The 15739-nt window shown below is 39.3% G+C and overlaps 1 long non-coding RNA gene across 1 annotated transcript; it reads right to left on the bottom strand.

The window, feature by feature from the left end:
• Positions 1–2975: 2975 nt before the first annotated feature.
• On the bottom strand, positions 2976–10614 carry selenok (selenoprotein K). Its single transcript, XR_505775.3, has 5 exons — positions 10451–10614; positions 7252–7342; positions 5481–5558; positions 4520–4609; positions 2976–3425 (listed from the first exon to the last, which is right to left on the bottom strand). It is a non-coding gene; the product is annotated as a selenoprotein K (long non-coding RNA).
• Positions 10615–15739: the final 5125 nt, after the last annotated feature.

Genomic DNA, 15739 nt, shown 5'->3' with positions numbered 1-15739 from the left:
TCAGGGGTGCTTTGCTTGTGCTTTCGGTGCACAAAGGCAGAAGGAGTTGGACTAAATGGCCCAAGGGGTCTCTTCCAACCCTCTTTATTATTATTATTATTATTATTATTATTATTATTATTATTATTATTATTGTTGTTGTTGTTGTTAACATTGAGGCTGGGTGGCTATCTGTCAGGGGTGCTTTGCTTGTGCTTTTGATGCACAAAGGCAGAAGGGGGTTGGACTCAATGGCCCAAAGGGTCTCTTTCAACCCACTTTTTTATTATTGTTGTTGTTATTATTATTATTACTCCGTGGCCAACTATAGTCCGGCCCTCCAAAAGTCCGAAGGATCGTGAACTGGCCCCTTGTTTAAAAAGTTTGGGGACCCCTGCAGTAGAGTCTCACTTATCCAAGCCTCGCTTATCCAAGCCTCTGGATTATCCAAGCCATTTTTGTAGTCAATGTTTGCAATATATCGTGATATTTTAGTGCTAAATTTGTAAATACAGTATTTAGAACATAACATTACTGCGTATTGAACTACTTTTTCTGTCCAATTTGTTGTATAACATGATGTTTTGGTGCTTAATTTGTAAAATCATAACCTAATTTGATGTTTAATAGGCTTTTCCATAATCCCTCCTTATTATCCAAGATGCTCGCTTATCCAAGCTTCTGCCGGCCCGTTTAGCTTGGATAAGTGAGACTCTACTGTAATAACAATCATCATCTTTATTTATATCCCTCCCCCTCTCTCCAAAGGGACTCGGGGTAGCTTACAACAAAATAACAAAAACAGTAAATGATATAATTGACAATAATCACATATCAATCAATAAAACAAAATGGTACAATATTGTAAACAAAAATAAATAAACTGTTTAAAGGACTATTTAGCTCTCTAATGCCATTTAAAACCAGCCAATTCTTATGATCAGGGTATCCAACATTATAAGTTATAGTTCTGATAACCATTTGAAGTCTTGTTCAATAGTGTGGTTAATACTCTTAGACATTATCAAAAGCCTGCTTAAATAGCCAGGTTTTCATGGTTAATACAAAGATAAACAGTCAAATGCATGAATATAGAATATTGTATGAGATCAAGGAAAAACAGATTATTTCATTATTGCACGTACACACACAGACAAGCTTTGAATCATATAGTAAAGGGTTAACACCTCAGGAGGGTTTCCTTTATGATCTGTGTCTGTTTAGAAGATTTCACCTCACTTTATGTCTGTGATAATTAAATTTTGGACATTTTGGCTTGATGTGGAAACAAGGATTGGTGATAATGCTTCAGTAGAGACACTTTCCCCCCATGATAACTCTTTTTAGGAGTGAAGATGTAGGATTGGTAGCCCTTTTTAACCACTTTAGAGGCCACCAGAGATTGCAATTTTATGGAGCATAATGGCATCAAAATTATACAAAATGTTTCAAAATGATGGGGCTCAATTTCGAAGCAGTGTATTTCATGATGGCAACTTGTTACATTGGGCTCGGGCTGTGGCGCAGGCTGGAGAGCAGCTGCAATGAATCACTCTGACCAGGAGGTCATGAGTTCGAGGCCCGCTCGGAGCCTATGTTTGTTTGTCTTTGTTCTATGTTAAAAGGCATTGAATGTTTGCCTATATGTGTAATGTGATCCGCCCTGAGTCCCCTTCGGGGTGAGAAGGGCGGAATATAAATGCTGTAAATAAATAAATAAATAAATAAATTTTCACAAAAAGTTACAAAGTTAATTGATTTATCAAGTTATCATGAATTACCAGCCAGTTTGAGCCAGAAATAGATTTTAAAAATAACCCTGTAAATGTAGGATACGTCATTAGGCTTATGTTGTAGGGTCACTATCCTGTGAATGCCTTGAGGCTAGGGGCCATTGTGTGCTGGGAGAGGCATCCTGCAGGAATCATTGGAAATTGTGCCTCACGCTTTCAAAGGGTGTTTCATTCATGGGTTGTTCATGGTTGCAACAATACAGCCATTTCAAATCAGATCCATCTTAATGAAACACCCTTTGTGCAGCCACTTATAGACTATGTGGATAAGTATAAGTATAGAATAAGTATGTGGACGTCCTTCTCACTGTTGACTTGGGGGATACAATGTTGTTCAACTTATGGGCATAACATCCATCATGTAATCAGTTGCACATCATTTGCCTTCAAATCATTTCCAATGTATGGTGATGCTAAGCAAACCTATCAATTTTTTCCCTCCCAAGAGTTGTTCAGGGCAGGTTGCCATTGTCTTTTTCTGGAGAGTGTGTGATGTGCCCAAGACAATCCATAGCCTTGTGGTGATTCAAACACTGGTCTCCAGAGCTCAAACCACTGAATCACACTGGCTTTCTATTGTTAATGTGATTCTTTTTTTTCTTTTTTGCTATGAAAGGAGCATATGGGATCTCTGCTATGGCCCCCATAATTGAACTCAGAAAGAATAGCTGTATGGATCTAAATTCTAGCAGTTTTCATTCTGTCTTCAGTAAAAGCTAAGTAATCTTTAATAGCTCACGCAAGACCAAGTAACCCCAAATCTTTTGCATCGGAATAGGGATAGTTCACAATAATATTGTTGGTGGGAAATCATCCCTCTGCTCTGATGGCTGACACTAAGATAAATGCTATCACTTTCTGGCCTCAGCATATGTTGTGTTCAGCTGTATGTCTATCCAGACAGTCAACTCACATCCAACCACTAAGGTAAACAAAAACTGAATTATGGAACTCAAGAACAGTAAACAACAAGGGAGATAAAGAACAGGAGGGGGAGTGATGAGATGAGATTTTTAAAAATCTCAGGCCTTTTGATAGCAGAAAATAGTAAAATCTGAGGGAGTATTTCTAATAAGAGTCAACCTATCAAATAGAGATAAAACGAATCTGTCCTGATTCCTTGGTAGCTATGTTTGAACCCCATCTTCGGAGAAAGGCAGGCTATAAATTAATAAATTAAAATAATATAAATACTCAAGAGAATGTAATGGATCTTTTTATTCACTCTCTCATAATTAATGTATACCGAAGTTCTCTTTATAAAATACTTCTTCATGTCCATGATGTATGAGCCTTTAAAACACCGGAAAATTTCTGTTTTATATAAAGACACAAAGCCAGAGTTTTGCAAAGCCATATATATTTCTGGGGACTCTACAATGACAACAAAATCTTCACAAGCTATACAAAAAGGCGTAAAATAGACAGTACAGAGATGCATTTAATTTAACAGAACTGCTTTTCAGTTGCCCTGGATCCCAGAATAAGGAATTCCCAGGACAACATCATGGTCCCGCCAATTGGCAGAGCAGGGAATTTTTCAGACAACACAATCGCAACCTGCAGGCTCCCATCAAGTTCATCCCTCAGTAGGTCCTTCCCATTTTGCAGATGTGTATGTCTGGCTGCCTCCTTTTTGAAGGAGGCATTTACCTAAAGGGAAGGAAAATGAAATTCAGAACATTTCTTGGGGGAACAAAAATCTAGAAGTTAGGCAACTCTTTTTTAGGACCAATGAAATGCAGGCATATCGCAGTTAACAAGGCACCCGAGAAGGAAGTTTCTTTTTATAAAGTTTTTTTATGCCTGCCCAGACCCCTCTCTTCCTTGTCCTCCATTTAGATCCCCCCTCCCCAGCATCAGCACTGTAAGGATGATGAACGTGGACTGGAGAAGCACAAACAATCGGTGATGGGTTGCAACAGCTTATAATAAATAAATATAATAAAGCTTGACCAGGAAAAAAAGCAAGATCCTAGCCAATCCAACCATAGTCATCTGTGTCTCCTTACAACAGACAAAGAAATAGCAGCTGCCTTTGGAATCTCTTGCTGAGTCTGAATGAAGAGCAACTCAGAAAGACAAGGTGCACTGTTCATGTATTTTGGTAAAAGCCCTGAAGTGATTTCTAGAAGATTCCAATTGTTTTTATATACTCATGAGAGATTTTCCTGACCTGGTAATTTCATTTCATATGTGCATATTTTTAGCTATGAAAGTAGGTCTGCTGAAACATGCAGTCTACCCTTATTCCTTCTGATCTGCCTCTGGTGCCAAGGTTTCTGCTAAAGAAGTAATGATAACTGAAATCATGAAGAGAAGACTACCACACTGCTACACCAATTAACACATTATAAGTAAATGTCAGGTTATTCTCTTGCTTTTATGTGGCTTCTCAACTTATTTTACTGAAAACTACACATCTGGCAGGTCCTTCCTATCTTGCAAATGTGTGTGTCTGGCTGCCTTCTCTGATAAACCTAAATATTCAATTATTTTTCCACTCATAGATCTTTTTTCCTAACTTAAAAATATATATTTTATATATTGAAGACTTCAACCTCGGATGATAAATAAGGTGTGAACATCTAAAGAAAGCTCATATATGGTTATAATACAACTATGAATTTATATTTGTAGCCACAAATGTTCTGACTTTTTCCACTCACTTCAAGCTAGTAAAAGAAAAAATCTAACTAGGGAATTGTTTTGATGGTGCACATAAGAAAAATGAGGCTACAGATTACCTTCCTCATCCACCTCCAGCCATTGGTGGGGGGCTTGGACCACCAAAATGACTTATTCGGCCCATTCTACGACGAGGTAACCCTGGAGGTCTAAAAATAAAATAGAACAATTTAATAAGAACCTCTAGTAACTCAATTTTTCAGTCATAATTTAACAAATGCTGAATTATTTATATCTCTCAACAGTTTGCTTAATAAGTGAACAACAACAGCATGACATATTGGCCCACAATTAATTATTTTCAAGTGTATCATTGACTCTAATAGAAATCCAATTAAGTTTTCTGATCTCATTAACAAAATGCACAAAAGGAATAAAATCCTCAGATATATTGTTCAAAGAGAATAACTGAAGTATGCCATAACTTTCACAGAATTATTTTAAAATCATTCTAAAAATCTCTAACTAATAAGAAAGTCCTCCTTTAAGATTTAAAAAAATTATTGTCAGGATCCATAATATTTAGAAAATGCTTTTCCAACATATAATGAAGACAAGCTATATTCAGATCACTAGAATCAGTTTACAACATAAGGGAGAAAATTTCTGGAAGACCTGAAATGAAAGTCCTTTAACTTTACTAAACCTGTGCATAAATTTAGTATCTAGGGCAGTACTGATGTACCATTCCAATTCATATTCAAAATGTTCAGTATAAAGCAAAGCTTCCATAAGTGATCTATCCACTATGATAGAAGTTGATGGACTGTGGTTGAGGTTAATTTGTATAGGCATTTTCATTCACAAATCCCAAATGAGAATTCAATCCCCTCCCTCATTCCACATCTTGTGTAAAACCTACATACTGGGATTATATTAGAACCAGTTTTAAAGACTTTCCATTCGATGTAACTACATTTCAGTAAGAAGAGGGACCCACACACATTACTATTACTGCCTGCTAACACAGCAGAGTTTTGCATAATGTGTAACATCCAAATTAGAGTGAAAAGACTGTACCCTCTTCCATCATCATATCTTGAAGAGGAAGAAGATGTAGACCCTCTCGTCAGATCTGGATGAATAATGCTCTGGAAACTAAAAAAGCAAATTACTGTTATCTGACAGCCAAAACAACATCCCAAACAAAACACCCCCCCCCCCAAACAGTTTAGCATTGTTAGAATTGTATACAACATTCAGCAACATATTGAGGTGCAAACACTATTCAGCAACTGTAATGAACTGTAAAAAAATCTATTAAATATTTGTCGCCTTGTGATTGAATATTTTTAAAAAGTTGGCCCACTTTTTGCTAGTTTTTAGTGTTTCTGTGAGCCACCCTGAGCCCCTTCGGGGAGATTGTGGTGGGGTATAAATAAAGTTTACTATTATTTATTATTATTATTTATATATACTGAACTAACAATTAACCAGAATTATTTATTCTTGAAGCAAAACTTATTTTAAGTTCTATGTATCTTTACTTTATTGGATATTTCAGGTCCAGAGAATGTATAAACTTAGCCCTTGCTTGCCTCAGGTGAATGGATGTTTTTCAATGTGTACAGCCCAGGAAGATAGGCAGGGCTCTTGGAGAGGCGAGGGACATCATGTGTGTTCTTGCATTCAATGGATGGGGGATAGGCTGACGGCATTGGTAAAAAGAAATTGCAAAAAGACATTGCCTAGGGAGCTACTTGCCTAAGGGAGGTACTTATAAGACCTCTGTTGAAAAGGCTTTATCTGGACCCCTCCAAGTCTTCTGTGTCTACAAGTAAACTTTGACTAGTGTCAACCTTACTATGGACTTTTCTTGGCAAGTTTCAATTCAGAGAGGATTGTTGATTGCCCTCTTAAAAGGCAGAGAGATTTTGACTTGCCCAAGGTCACCCAGTGTACTTCCATGGCTGAGTAGGGATTCGAACCCTGGTCTACCAGAGTTTTAATCCAATATTCAATCCATTATGCCATGCCAGTTCTCTGAATCCCACCACAGGTAAAGGTAAAGGTTTCCCCTGACGTTAAGTCCAGTCATGTCTGACTCTGGGGGTTGGTGCTCATCTCCATTTCTAAGCCGAAGAGCCGGCGTTGTCCTTAGACACCTCCAAGGTCACGTGGCCGGCATGACTGCAGGGAGTGCCGTTACCTTCCCGCTGGAGCGGTACCTATTGATCTACTCACTTTGGCATGTTTTCGAACTGCTAGGTTGGCAAGAGATGGAGCTAACAGCGGCCACTCACGCCACTCCCGGGGTTTGAACCTGGGACCTTTCAGTCTTTAGCTCAGTGCTTTAACGCACTTCGCCACCGGGGCAGAATCCCACCATACTGAACCATTATTTATCAGTCACCAAGTTTCAATTTCAGGACAGCGTACTGATGTCTGCTAAAGCTTCTCAGCTCCATGCATTTCCACATTAGAAAGATTATCTACACCCATCTTAATCTCAGATTGGAAATATGACAGGTGTAACCCACTTATGCCGCATGTTAGGAACCAGAGCAATGTCAAACACTAGAAATCGACAAAATGTGGAACCCCATGTCATGTTTTCATTTTAATTTGGTTTTATTTTAATTCAGTTTTAATGATGAAAGAGTGGACTAGATGCTAATAATTCAAAATGGTTAAAAAGTTGGTTATCAAAAAGCAGAGGAGCTTTGTTACAGTCATGTCTGTACATATATGTATTTATTATTCCATTCCCTGCCGCACACGGGCTTCAGGTGGCTCTTAAAAAGAACACTATGCAAATAAAGAGTTCAATTAGTATAATAATTCTACTTACAACATAACTACGAAGTCTGCTATTCCCCAAAAGAAGTCAGTTATAGACGAGAAGCTCCAGGGAGCCCGGCTCTGGTTATCCAACACTTGTCCTGCAACACAGGTGGGGAAAATCACAAACATAATCTCAAAACAATTAAGTGTGCATTTAAAAAGGAAAATATTAAATTAAAAAAAATACGTATCATACAAGTTAGAACATGGATCTAAATCCATTGTTAGATCCTATGAGTAGACCCATTGAATCAATGGAGTGTACATAAAAGTAAATTTAGCATGTTCTCTTAGATCAGTGAGTCTACTGTACTTGGGATTAACAAATGGATATAGGCCTAGGACCCATCATTATTATGCAAGAGAACAAAACAAGACTTTATTATTCAATTATTTGCATTCCTCACCACAGACTGCATTGGATAGAGTTGGTGGGAGCTACAGTTCAAGAACTTTTGGAGTATGGCATGATTCCAAGAAAAGGAATAGGAGGAGGGGGTGGAACCAACATGGTGTAATAGTTTGAGGATTGGATTAGGATTCTGAAGATCAGGGTGGAAATTCCTACTCAGCCCTAGAAACACAGTGGGTGACCTTGGGCAAGTCACCCTCTCTCAGCCTCAGAGGAAAGCAAAGTAAAAGCCTCTCTGAACAAATCTCACCAAGAAAACCCCACGATATGTTTGCCTGAGGGGTGACATGAAGGCACATAACAATGGCAGCAATAATAACTGTTCATTATAGAGAAGACACAGTAAGTCACCAATGTCATCTACCTGTAATAAGCATTTCATTTCCCAGCTCTTCTGGCAATGACCACACAACACAGAAAGGTGTCCAGCCTCATCAGGAAGTGACTGGCTATAAGCCATTAGCTGCTGTTCGTGCCACAAAATATGCGTATTCTAATCAAGATACTGCTTTTATTTTAGGAGAAGAATGGAGGTAGTAAATAAACAGATACTTGAAACATGGAGGGGAAGTGCACTCAGACGGAGAGTGACATAATCACGACCTAGAAAACTGATCCATATTAGAATGAACACAAGAACCACAGGCAGCAGAAATCAGCAGGTCTTCGTTGCTGTGTGCCTTCAGGCCCTTTATGACTTATGACAACCCTAAGCTCTGTCATTGAGGTTTCTGTATCTGAGAGCATGCGACTTGCCTAAGACCACCCAGTGAGTTTCCATGGCCAAGTGGGAACCTCCAGAAGTTCCTCACAAGTAAATATCCAGATGATGGCAATCCTTACAGCAATAGGTCACATGGTTGGCAAGAGTTATTTCAGTCCCATGTTTTGAGCATGAAGGCACTTGAAGAAACTGTAAGCATGAAAAGACTGGAACAGGAAGGAACAAGCAATTAACCACCTGCTCCACACACACAAATGCAAACCTTGTTGACAACTGCACTAGGTACAAGCTGTATCTCACCACAGGATTTACATTAACTAAGGGTGCATCTATACCAATTGTTCTCAACCTGTGGGTCCCAGATGTTTTGGCCTTCAACTCCAAGAAATCCTAACAGCTGGTAAACTGGCTGGAATTTCTGGGAGTTGTAGTCCAAAACACCTGGGGACTCACAGGTTGAGAACTACTGATCTATATTGTAGAATGTATGCAGTTTGACACCACTTTAACTTTCATGGCTCAAAACTATAGAATCCTGGGATTTGTACTTTTTGGGAAGCACCCACATTCTTCGGTAGAGAAGACTAAAGGTTTTGTAGAACTACAATTCTCATGATCCCGTAGCATTGAACTATGGCAGTTAAGGTGGTGTCAAAATGCATTCATTCTACAATGTAGATGCACTCTAAGATTGTGTTTACAGCTCTCTCTTTTTCCTTATTTACAAGCAAGAGGCACTTCGCACCAGCTGTGAAAACAGTTTCAAGATTGCAGGTTGGAAAGTATTTAATTCTAGGCTATTTGCCTCCGTGGCCTACCCCAGCTGAGGGCTACTTTTAATCACCTTAAGCTCTCCCATACAAATCAACGGATTTTCTCTCATCCTTCCTCGGCTTGTTAATGGGTGCAGCAGAGGACACAAGTCCTCTTTATCCACTGGTTGAGTAGAAAGCCATGGCTGCCCTTATTCTGGATTTCATGCCACAACAAAATGTGGAAGCGTTTCATTCCATAAGGGGTGCATCTCCACGGTTAAATTAATGTAGTCTGACACCACCTTAACTGCCATGGCTTAATGCTATGGAATAGTGAGAGTTGTAGCTTGATGAGACACTCGCACTCTTTGGCAGAGAAGGCTTTTCTGGCCGGAATCACTGGGTTGCTTTGAGTTTCCCGGGCTGTATGGCCATGTTCCAAAAGCATTCTCTCCTGATGCTTCACTCACATCTATGGCAGGAATCCTCAGAGGTTGTGAGGTCTGTTGGAAACTAGGCAAATGGGGTTTATATATCTGTGGAAGGTCCAGGGTGGGAGAAAGAACTCTTGGCTGTTGGAGTCAAGTGTGAATGGTGCAATTAATCACCTCAATTAGCATTGAAAAACCTTATAGTTTCAAGGCCTGGCTGATTTTCGCCTGGGGGAATCCTTTGCTGGGAGGTGTTAGCTGGCCCTGACAAGCATGTGGACAATTTCAATTTCAACAGAAAGGAGGAAACCATGAAAATGAACGAAATCTGGCTACTGGTATTTTAAAACTCTAAAATCGGGACAGTAAATAAAGAACAACACTCTGAAAACGGGAATTCCAAACACGATACAATCAGGGCCAGCTAACACCTCCCAAAAAAGGATTCCCCCAGGCAGGAAGCAGCCAGGCTTTTCAATACTAATCAAGGTGTTTAACTGCAACACTCACACTTGCCTCCAACATACAAGAGTTCTTTCTTCCACCCTGGACCTTCCACAGATATATAAACCTCCCTTGCTTAGTTTTCTATAGACTTCACACGCTGTGAGGATGCCTGTCATAGATGTAGGCGAAACGTCAGGAGAGAATGCTTCTGGAACATGGCCATACAGCCCGGAAAACTCACAGCAACCCAATATCATCCCACGATTCCACAACACTGAGCCAGGGCAGTTTGGGGAACTTGTGTTTGGGAGCATATGTTTCCTCCCACCTCCATGCAGAACAGGAAAAGGAAAAAGGCGGAAGCTGCATTCCCTACTTCCATGCCCCTTGAAATAAACACAAATCCCCCTGAAAGAAGAAGAATAAGTGATCCTCACCGTTCGAAATGTAAACCATGGCTGGGCTGCGCCACTTCCTCCCAACGCCTCTGCCCCACAATCCCAGATCCGACTACCGGTTCTTTTGCCCCGCCCCTTCACGGAGGAAGCCGGAGCTGGGGAGAGGTGATAGGCTGAGTGCTCTCGGGTTGCTCTGGTACGTCACCACGTTCGCGTTGCCCTCGAAACGCTCCTCCTCCTCCTTTTTCCTTATACGTTCTAAGGCTCTGCCGGCCTCAGAACCAGAGAGAGGACGAGACCGTTTGGAGCGGCGCTTCCGGTTCCGTTGAAATAATTTCCTGTTTCATTTACACGCCTTATTTTATTTTATTTTGCTCTCTATGGTTGATGGATGCGCAAAGGGATTTTGTAGCACCTTGGAGCCACAGTACGGAATTATGGCAGTAGGACACCACAACTATTCATCCTGTAATGTGGCAATATTCTGAGGGAAAGCTTTTGTAAACTTTGGGTGCATCAGCACCAGGCATGGGCCAACTTGGGCCCTCCAGGTATTTTGGACTCCAACTCCCACCATTCCTAACAGCCTCTAGCCCCTTCCTTTTCCCCCTCAGCCGCTTATGGGAAAAGGAAGGGGCCTGAGGCTGTTAGGAATGATGGGAGTTGGAGTCCAAAACACCTGAAGGGCCCAAGTTGGCCCATGCCTGAATGCAATTTGACACCACTTTAATTGTCCTGGCTCAATACAGTGGGAGCATGAGAATTGTAGTTTGGCAAGTCACCACCATTATTTGGTCAAGAAGGCTAAAGACTTTGCAAAACTATATCTCACATGGTTCTTTAGCATTGAGCCATAGCAATTAATTTTATTTGTTTGTTTATTTACAGTATTTATATTCCGCCTTTCTCACCCCGAAGGGACTCAGGGCGGATCACAATGTACATATACCTGGCAAACATTCAGTGCCATACGACATACACACCGAGACAAAGCAAAGAGGGAGTTTAACATTTTCCAGCTTCATGAGGGTATGCTCAATTCCGGCCACAGGAGGAGCTGCTTCTTCCTCATCCACTGTGACACGGAGTCCTTGACGGATTACTTCTTCAATCTTCCTCACGCTGCTGGACGATTTTTATGGTGTCATAAATTAGTTAAATTAGCCTCCCCACATAAGCAGTACCTAATTTTCCTACTTGATAGATGCAACTATCTTTCGGGTTGCTTAGGTCAACAACGAGCTAGGCTATTTTTAATGGTCGGGCGCTCAATCCGACTCGGGCTGTATTCGAACTCATGACCTCTCAATCAGTAGTGCTTTTTTGCAGCTGGCTACTAACCAGTTGTGCCACAGCTGGTTAGTAAATCACTACTGACCGAGAAGTCATGGCTGCATTTTACATTGTGGATCAAGTGTGGGCACATTTTGACTTTCAACTCCCACATTTCCTAAAAGCCTAGTGGCCAACCTTGTATGTACCCTAAATCTATTTCATGGGTTACAACAGATGGTGGGAGGGCAGTTTACTCATAGGAAATGGTCAGGAAATTCAGCGTTTGACCACAATATCTCTTTTAGAGCTGCAGAGTGTCCACTACAAAAATAATAGGCACAGAAGCAATGATTTATATTTACTCTTACTTTGGCCCATAGGATACAAGAGACAGTGATCCAGATTAAAACCATTGCTTTCCATGGGATTCAGTTGTGGCTGGGATGTTGTACTGCCCATTTTAATAACAGCCATTGCTGAGTTGTATTGATTATTTTATTGATCATTTAGGCCTTATTTTTAATGTGTTGTTTTTTGCTAATTGATATTGTTATTGTTAATATGTTGATGTAACCTACCTCTATTGTTATGTGTATTTATGGCACTATTATGTGCTGTTTTGTAAGCCATCCCGAGTCCCTTTTGGGAGATGATGGCAGGAAACATATAAAGTTGTTGTTGCATGAAAGCCCATAGGATACAAGAGACAGTGCTGCAGGTTAAAACCATTTCTTTCTATGGAATCCTATTGTTCTGCACCAAACCCCATAAGATACAAAAGACAGCGATCCAGGTTAAAACCATTACTTTCCATGTGATCATATTGTTCTGCATTGAACCCCATCGGAAACAAGAAATAGCTGACAGTTGGGCATTGTAACAGGACGGGAAATTGATGGTTCCCATCACATCTGTTTTTCAGTTGTAAACATGGGAGTAAAGGGGAATAGGAGCGCTGAACGCGATTGCTGGCATGTGTTCAGAATTCCTTCCTTTCAGGTCACTTCAGTCTCTTTTCAATCCAGGAACATGTTATGGGCTCCATGCCTCTCCATGCTTGAAAAGAGGCTGAAGTGTCCTATGAGAGGGAAATTTCTCAATGTGATGGGGTTGATTGCTGGAGTTCCCTCCTTTCAGGACACTTCTGCCTCTTTTCAACCATAGAGGGCTATGTATGACAGCCAGAAGTAGCTTAACTCATGTGATGAGCTCAGTGCCTCTCTGTTTGAAAAGAGACATAAGTGTCCTACGACTGGGAAATTTCTCAATGTGATAAGGTGGCTAATATAGAGCTATACAGTAGTGGGTTAGTTTTCCATAGTGGCTTGGCTCTTTTAACTTGTTTGAATTGTTTTATCTGCAATTGTTTACATCATTTACATTGTTTCCCCAGTTTGCAACCCTGAGATCCCATGATAAAAGATCAGGATGAAAACATGTAAATAAAACAATAAAATAATTCAAAGGTAGTCATCAGAACTTTCTAACAATAAATGTGAAATTCTTCATCAAACCTTTGATCCCAGAACTCCATAGGATAAAGAAAAAATAAATGAAGTGGTTTTAAAAAGCTTTAACAATGTAATGTAGTTCGGCTGATAGTTATTTGTAACTAATTCTTTTTCTGAATAAAGATCTATCACTTCTTTAACTTAAGACATAAATTCACTCTTTTCTCATTGTATGTGAGTTTTTGGAATTCTTTTATAGTTATGAATATTTGTCTTACTAACTGATGTTGGAGGATTGATGGAACATCACATGGTTTTATGCTGTTGATTTTTTAACAGTAACTGAAAGTAACTATTTTAGAATTTTTTTTGAAACAGTCAAGAAAATGGTTCCTTAGAATTTTTTTGTTACAGCTATACATGGAAATAATTATTTTTTAAAAAGTAACAGTTTAAGCAAAAGCTTTCCAAACTGTGCATCATGACTCCTTGTGTCAGCTGCAGTGTACAGATGTGTCACGTGAACTTAATGAAAAACCTCTGAGTCTACGTGAAATAAGCAATAAATCATATATTTTTAAAAATAGAAGTGAAAGTTTTCATGAGTTATGCTGTGTCCCCATACATTTTGCTATTACAATCTATGTATATATCCATATCTCTCACAAGTGGTTGTTTTAATATCTGCTTGTAATATTTGCTTGTAAAATTGAATTACAGGCAGTTCCCAAGTTATGAACAAGATAGTTCTGTAGGTTTGTTCTTAAGTTGAATGTGTAACTCCAATATTTTTTTTTAAAAAAGCTTTAGATAGCATACAGTGTTTTTTGTTTTGCTGTCTATGCCTGTTCAAAATATTTCACATTCCTTTCTGTCCTTGTGATAATTGGATTGTGAAAAATTGGGCCTCTTGTAGAAACAAGGATTGGTAATAAAGCTTCAGTGGATACACCTTTTCTCCATGATAATGCTTTTGGGAGTGAATTTCCCTTCCTAGGGGTAGATTTCTATCACTTCCTGTTGTCTCTTGTTTGTAACTGAGCCATTTGTAAGTCAGATGGTTTGTTACTCGGGGACTGCATGTGTAAAAGGTGTGTCGCCAACATGAAATGTTTGGAAAGCTCTGTTCTAAGCTCTTATCTCATTCCCAGTCAGGGTTTTGGGGAAACAATACTAAGCTTCAATATCTGGTAAATTTTCTAGACCCTTAATGACATGGGGAAAAAGTTTGATCTGATCTGGTCTGTTTGTCCCCCCAGAGCTTGGACCACAACTCCTATCAGTTCTATCCAGCAGTGAGGATAATAGGAGCTGCAGTCCATTGCGCTCAGGAAGGTCAAATTACCCATGACTCCTGCTCTAAAGCGTGCCAAGGCTGGGAAAAAGGCAGGAAATAAATGTTAGACAGATGAAGCCATTCTGCACATAAATCTATGCCACAGCTCACCTTTTGAGATGTAAGGCATTGCTGTCTTTGCTCCTTTTCTTTTTGCTCTTGATGCCTCTGATACCCCTTTACTACCACACATGCATATTACGTAGTTATCTGGTTTTTTTGTCATCACAGAGTAAAACTGCAGCTGTAGAAGAACTATTGGCTGGGCTGAATACAGCTAATTAAGACTTCACAATGGTTGCTATGCTGAGATGAAATATTAACTACAGTGAGAGCCAGTCCACATAACTATTTGGGACTGTAGTTTTGGCACATAGACATGTGTGGATTCTGGATGAATACAGTTTGATACCACTTTAATTGTCATGGTTCAATGCTATGGAATCTTTGGAGCTATAATTTGGTGTGACATCAGTACTCTTTGGCTGCAGTTCCCATGATTTCATAGCATTGAGATAAGGCAGTTAAAGTGATGTCAAACTGTTTTCATTCTACAATGTAGATGCATTCTTGGAGACAGAATGGATTCTGTTCAACTAGAAAAGAAGGGTACCAATAACAAGTATTGCATTTTCTGTGAACTGATAATTTCTTTAAAAAGTAATGCTTATCACAATGATTAACGAAACAGCTTGTAAATGTAATTAATGATAAAAGTAATTTTTGGCTCATCAGCAATTTTTTAAAGTAAATTTACAAGTGTTTCAACCAGAAGAGTGCCATGGAAATAATAATAAGCTGCCATGAATGCCATTTTTAGAGAAAGGCTGGAAATATGCTAAATAAAAAATAAAAAATAGCAAGAAGAGTATCAAACAATGTAACTATTTCCAGAATGTTATATACACTGTAACACAATATTCCATGAAAGGACAGTTAATAGTAACACAGAAATAGGGTATTGTATAATTGTTGGGACAGATGAAAATTCAGAAACACTGTACTGTAGAATCCCAATTAATCAGCATCCATTATGCTGGATAAATTTAGTTTCTGGTTGCTTGAGAGTTACCATTTAAAATGGGCCTAACTAATACAATGCTCCTTACTATACCATACACTCTGTATTGTCTTGATATTAATACTGGAAAAGAGTAATTAAAAGCAAATTAAAACAAAGACAAACTTAGAAACACAGTATTACTGTAGTATTTAAAATTTTATTTAAAGTATTCTTTCTTCAATATTTTTGCCAATTGCCTGAGT

The sequence above is a fragment of the Anolis carolinensis genome, chromosome 2, assembly GCF_035594765.1.
Source record: "Anolis carolinensis isolate JA03-04 chromosome 2, rAnoCar3.1.pri, whole genome shotgun sequence".
Lineage (NCBI taxonomy): Eukaryota > Metazoa > Chordata > Lepidosauria > Squamata > Dactyloidae > Anolis > Anolis carolinensis.
The sequence above is the reverse complement of the archived record's forward strand: the minus strand, read 5'-3'. Positions and strand labels throughout refer to the sequence as shown.